This window comes from Loxodonta africana, chromosome 6 (genome assembly GCF_030014295.1).
Source record: "Loxodonta africana isolate mLoxAfr1 chromosome 6, mLoxAfr1.hap2, whole genome shotgun sequence".
NCBI classification, from domain to species: Eukaryota; Metazoa; Chordata; class Mammalia; order Proboscidea; family Elephantidae; genus Loxodonta; species Loxodonta africana.
The window spans coordinates 126,393,526-126,400,456 of record NC_087347.1 but is presented as its reverse complement, the minus strand read 5'-3'; positions in this window follow the sequence as shown (position 1 = coordinate 126,400,456).

The window sequence follows — 6,931 nt, the reverse complement described above, 5'->3', positions numbered from 1 at the left end:
AATGGTGCTGGCAAAATTGAGTATCTACTTGCAGAAGAATGGAACAGGGCCCATACCTAACACCATAGACAAAAACTAACTCAAAATGGATCAAAAACCTAAATATTAAAGCTAAAACTATAAAATTCCTGGAAGAAAACATAGGGAGAAAACTACGAGACCTAATCTTTTTTAAAAAAATAATAAACTATGAAACACAACTATAAATACACAAACAGAAGCACAAATTAGGATAAATGGGACCTCATAAAAATTAAATACTTACATTCATCAAAAGACTTTATAAAAACAGTAAAAAGACAATCAACAGAAATATATAGAAAAAGTCAACGACTCAGCAAGAAAAAGACAAATGACCCAATTTAAAAATGGGCAAAGGACATAACAGACACTTCACCAAAGAGGACACTCAAATGCCCAACAAACACATAAAAAGATGTTTGTGACCATTAGCTTTTAGAGAGATGCAAGTCAAAACTACGAGAAACAGAACAAAAATGGAAATAATGACAATGTTCAGGCATTCTGAAGGATGTAACAATGTCACTGAACAACTTGTGCAGAAATTATTGAATGGGAACCTAAACTGCTGTGTAAATCTTCACCGAAAACACAATGAAATATCATTTTTAAAGAACTACAATATCATCTCACCCCTGCTAAAATGGTACTGATCAAAGACACAGAAAAACAGCATTCAGCAAAGTGGCCACATACAAGATCAACATACAAAAATCAATCGGATTCTTCTTCATCAACAAAAGAACTGTGAAAAGGAAATCAAGAAAACAATACCATTTAAAATAGCCCCCCAAAAGATAAAATACTTAGGAATAAATCTAAGGACATAAAAGACTTATACAAAGAAAACTACAAAACACTACTGCAAGAAACCAAAAGAGACCTACATAAATGCAAAAACATACCATGCTCTCATAAGAAGACTTAACATTGTGAAAAAGCCAATACTGCCCAAAGCAAAAGACAGAGATAGTGCAATCCTGATCCAAATCCCAACAACATTCTTCAAGGAGATGGAAAAACTAATCACTAACTTTATGTGGAAGGAAAAGAGGCCCTGAATAAGTACAGATTAATTTAAAAAGAAGAACAAAGTAGGAAGCCTCACAGTACCTGATCTCAGAACCTACTACACAGCCACGGTAGTCCAAACAGCCTGGTAGTAGTAAAACAGACACACAGACCAATGGGAACAGAATTGAGAGCCCAGATGTAAATCCATCCACTTACGGAGAGCTGATCTTCGAAAAAGGACCAAAGTTTGCTGAATGGGCAAGAGATAGTCTGTTCAACAAATAGTGCTGGCAAAACTGGGCATCTACTTGCAGAAAAATGAAGCAGGATCCCTACCTCATGCCATACACAAAAACTAACTCGAAATGAATCAAAGACCTAAATATAAAGCCTAAAACTCTAAAGATCATGGAGGCAAAATTAGAGACAATGCTAGAGGCCCTAATATATGGCATAAATAGAATACATACATAACTAAAAGTACACACACAAAAGAAGATGATCTAGATAAATGGGACCATCTGAAAATCAAACACTTGGGTTCAACAAAAGACTTTTCCAAAAGAGTAAAAAAAGAACCTACAGATTAGGAAAATAAATTTGGCTATGACATATGCAACAAGGGCCTAACCTCTAAAATTTATAGAAAACTTCAACACATCAACAACAAAAAGACAATCAAATTAAAAAATGGGCAAAGGATATGAACAGACACTTCATCAAAGAAGACATTCAGGCAGCTAACAGACACATGAGGAAATGCTCATGATCATTAGACATTACAGAAATGCAAATCAAAACTACAATGAGATACCATCTCACACCAACATTACTGGCACTAATCAAAAGAACAGAAAATAACAAATGTTGCCAAGGTTGTGGGGAGATTAGAACTCTTATACACTACTAATGGGAATGTAAAATGGTACAACCACTATGGAAAACAATATGGCACTTCCACAAAATGCTAGAAATAGAAATAAATGATCCAGCAATGCCGCTCCTAGGTATATAGCCTAAAGAAATATGATCCATGACACAAATAGACATATGTGCACCCAGGTTCACTGTGGCATTATTCACATTAGCAAAAAGATGGAAACAACCTAAGTGCCCATCAACAGAAGAATGGATTAACAAACTGTGATATGTACACACAATGGAGTACTACGCAATGATAACAGTGAAAAATCCTCGAAACATCTCACAACATGGATGAATCTGGAGGGCTTATGCTGAGTGAAATAAATCAATCACAAGAAGACAAATATTATATGAGACCACTTTTAGACAGTAACAATAAAAGGTTAAATACAGGGCAAAAAAAAAAAAGACTCTTTGATGGTTACCAGGGATGGGAGGGAGAGGGAGGGAAAATCACCAAAGAGATAGTAGGTACGAGTTAATATCGGTGAAGGGAAAAGCAATACACAACATGGGAGAAGTCAGCACAACACGACCAAGGCAAGAATGGACACTAAGAGGAATACAGGAATAAAAGACAAGTAATTTAACTACGGCATGACCACGTAGCCTAACAGATAAAACATCCAACTTCGAATCAGAAAATTGAGGGTTCAAGTCTTTTCATGGTCTCTTCTTTTGGAACCCTGGTGGTGCAGTAGTAAAGAGCCTCAGGCTGCTAAGCTATAGGGTCATTATGAGTCAGAATCGACTTGATGGAAATTTTTTTTTTTTGTAACTACTATAGCTTAAACAATCTTGCAACTATAGTATTAACAAACAGTAATCTATGAATGGATAGATAGATAGATATGCCAAGAGGTGAGGAAGAGGGTAAGTGAGCAAAAAACAAAACAAAAATAAACATAACCCGTTGCCGTCGAGTAGATTCCGACTCACAGCATCCCTATAGGACAGAGCAGAACTGCCCTATAGGGTTTCCAAGGAGTGCCTGGTGGATTCAAACTGCTGACCTCTTGGTTAGTAGTTGTTGCACTTAACCACTACCCCATGAACATTTCCGGTATGGAGCAAGGGAGAGAGAAAAATCTAAAGACTCAAAGGAGCAATTAGTCCAAAGGACTAATGGACCACATGAACCACAGCCTACACAACCCCGAGACCAGAAGAATTAGATGGTGCCCTGCTGCCACTACTGACCACTCTGACTGGGATTACAACAGAGGGTCCCAGAGAGAGAGGGAGAAAAATGCAGAACAAAAGTTTGAATTCACAGAAAAGACCAGACTAACTGGTCTGATAGAGACTGGAGGAAACCCAGAGACTACGGCCTCAAACACCCTTCTAACTCAGAACTGAAGCCACTCTAAAGTTCACCTTTCAGCCAAAGATTAGACAGGCCTATAAAACAAACAATAACACACATGAGGAACGTGCTTCTTAGATCAATCAAGAATACAAGACCAATTGAGCGACACCTGCCCAAAAACAAAGACGAGAAGGCAGGAAGGGACAGGAAAACTGGATGAACGGAACCAAGGAACTCGGGGGGAAAGGGGGAGAGTGCTGACACATTGTGCGGATTGCAACCAATGTTATGAAACAATTTGTGTATAAAGTTTTGAATTAGAAACTAATTTGCTCTGTAACCTTTCACCTAAAGCACAACTAAAAACAGAAAATAACAAATGATGGCAGGGATCTGGGGAGATTGGAACCCTTATACACTGCTGGTGGGAGGGTAAAATGGTAGAACTATTATGGAAAAAGGTGTGGCACTCCCTCAAAGTACTAGAAATAGAACTACCTTATAATCCAGGAATCCCATTATTAGGCATATATCCTAGAGACCTAACAGAAGTGACATGAATAGACACATGCACACCTATGTTCATTGCAGCACTATTAACAATAGCAAAAAGATGGAAACAATCTAGAGTGGTCATCAACGTATGAATGGATAAACAAAATGTGGTACATACACACAATGGAATACTATGCAGCCATAAAGAATAATGATGAGTCCTCAAAACATCTTATAACATGGATGAATTCTGGAGGACATTATGCTGAGTGAAATAAGTCAATCAAAAAAGGGCAAATATAAAAAGACAAGAATAGGTATACACACAGAAATAAATGTTAATTGGTGGTTACCAAGGATGGGAGGGGGTATCGCTCCCTAAATAGTAAACACTTGTTACTTTTGGTGATGGGAAAGGTATCACCCAATGTGGGTGAACTGTGAACAACCTGACCAAGGTAAACGATGTCACTAGGAAGTATACAAGAATAAGGGATGTCTTTGGTAAATGCTATAGCACACACAATTTTGCAACAAGAACAACAGCCAATAGTTACGTATGTGATTACACGGATAGGTATGTATGCATATATATGTGTAGGTAGGTAGGTAGGTATATGTGTACACATATGTGTGCATGTACAGGAGTATGCATAAAAACGAAAAAAAAAATCAAACTCGTTGCCATCGAGTTGATCCCGACTCATAGCGATCCTATAGGCATACGTATATACACGTATATGTGTGCTGTATATATATTCATATGCAAGACGAAGCATGTGCAGGACACAATTTGGGATACTTTTCAGACATACCCAAACACCTCTCAGGGTTAGTTTTCTGGGTTTGAAGGCTTAAGACCATAGCCTTGTGGGACAACTTCGTCAGCTGGTATACTATAGTTCATAAAGTTTATGTCATACATCCTAGTTTGGCGAGTAGCATCTGAGTCTTAAAAGGATGCAAGCGACCATCTAAGACACACCTATTGGATTCTACTTATCTTGAGCAAAAGAGAAAGAAGGAAGCCAAAGACTCAAAGAAGAAACTAGTATACAGGACTAATAGCCTATAGGAACCATGGCCTCATTTACCATGAGATGCCCGGCTACCACTACCGACCGTTCTGGTCAGGGACACAACAGATGGATCCCGGTAGAATGGGAGGAAAACGCAGATCAAAAACTCAAATTGTTCAAAGTCCAGACTTACTGGACTAGTTCAGTCTAGAAGAGCCCCTGAGGCTACAGCCCTGAGAGTCCCCCTTAAACTCTGAACTGAAACTACTCCCACAGGTCACCTTTCCACTAAATAACAGATTGGCTCATAAAATAAACAATATCACCCGTGAGTACTGTGCTCCTTTAAAAAATCATCTCTAGGAGACCAGACAGTCAACATTTACTCTAAACAAAAATGAGAAGGTAAGGGAGAGCTGGGAAACTAGATGAACGGAAGTGGAACAACCGTAAGTAATGGGAATGTTGACACACTGTGAAAACATCACCAGTGTTACCGGACAATTTGCATAGAAACTGTTAAAAGGAAACCTAATTTGCTGTGTAAACTTTCACCAAAAGCACAATAAAATATTATTTAAAAAAAAAAAAGAATATAGAGAAAATTAGGAGAAGCTATTTTTTTTTATAAACCTAGCCTTATTTCTGATAATGAAAACAAAGCAGGTAGAACGAATCTCAGGACAAGGTGACCAGGCCAGTGCTGGGAGGAGCCTTCCTGGGTCTCAGAATCAGGGGACCTGCTGCTTCCAGCGCTCCCACCCCAGCAGGGCAAAGGAAGGTCTATCTATCCCAGCACCTTGGCCCACAGAGCCTAATCTCCCTTTGGTGTCCCCTGGGGCAATTTTTTTTTTCCAGTTGCTATCAAGTCAGTTCCAACTAGTGGCAACTCCATGTGTGTCAGAGCAGAACTGCACTCCATAGGGTTTTCAGTGGCTGATTTTTTGGAAGTAGACTGCCAGGCCTTTCTTCCAAGGTACCTCAGGGTGGACCCAAATGTCCAACCTTTAGGTTAGCAGCCAAGCACATTAACCCTTTGTACCACCCAAGGTCTCTGGGGCAAACTTAACTCCTACCATTTCACACTGAAGTGTTGCCATTTTGCAGAGAAGAACTAGGATTCAGGTCCGTGAAGTAGTGAAGGTGCACCCAGGTGTCGACCAGTTGCTGCGGCCCCGTGGGATCTAACCTCCACAAGGATGCCTGGCCCCCAATCTGTTATGGATTGAATCGTGTGCCTCAGAAAGAAATATGAAGTCCTAACCTCTGAACCTGTGAATGTGACCTTGTTTGGAAATAGGGTTTTTCTTGTGTTGTCAGTTAAGTCAAAGGAGGCCATACCGGATTAGGGTGGGTCCTAAACCTAATTCCTTCTGAGTGGTGCCTTTTAAAAAGGGAGACCCACAGGAAGAAGGCAGACACTATATGTCAGTGGAGTCAGATCCATCTGTAGGCAACAAAGGAACGCCAAGGTTTGTTGGCAGCCACCGGAAACTAGGAGGCATGAAACTACTTCTCTCAAAGCCCGCAGAAGGAATTGACATGGCTCATGCCCTGACTGGGACTTTTAGCCTTCAGAACAGTGAGAAAGTAAACTGCTTTTAAACCCCCCACTTGGTGGTATTTCGTTACATCAGCCCTAAGAGGCTAAGACACCACCTAGGAGAGGCCCCTCCCCTTCAGAGGCCAGGCACTGGACAGAAGGACTCCCTCCTGATGAGGCTGCAGCCCAGAGGGAGGCCTTGTCCCCACCCTGACTGGCTGCAAACCTTGTGGAGTGCCAAACTGAATTTACTTAAAATATTTGGAAAAAGCTCTCAAAACTTCAATCTCCTCACAGCATGCGCAGAGAGCCACTCCCTCAACGTCTCTGCTTCCCACCCAGGGGCCACCCCAGCTATCCCCAACGAGAGTGCTGAAAAGTGGAGAATTTTCCTAGCTTCTTTATATTTCCTCTTTGCTTGGCCAGAACCCTGGGGCCAGTACTGAGCCTGGGCTGGGGTAGGGCTTGGGGGGCCGTGCTACAGAAGCCACACAAGGAGACGCTTAGAGAGGTCACCACTGAGCCATCCCTTCCTAAGACGGAGGCCCCATCAGGGCTGAGAAGCACCAGGTCAGGCAGGGCCTGTCCTGAGGCCCTCCAAGGTAG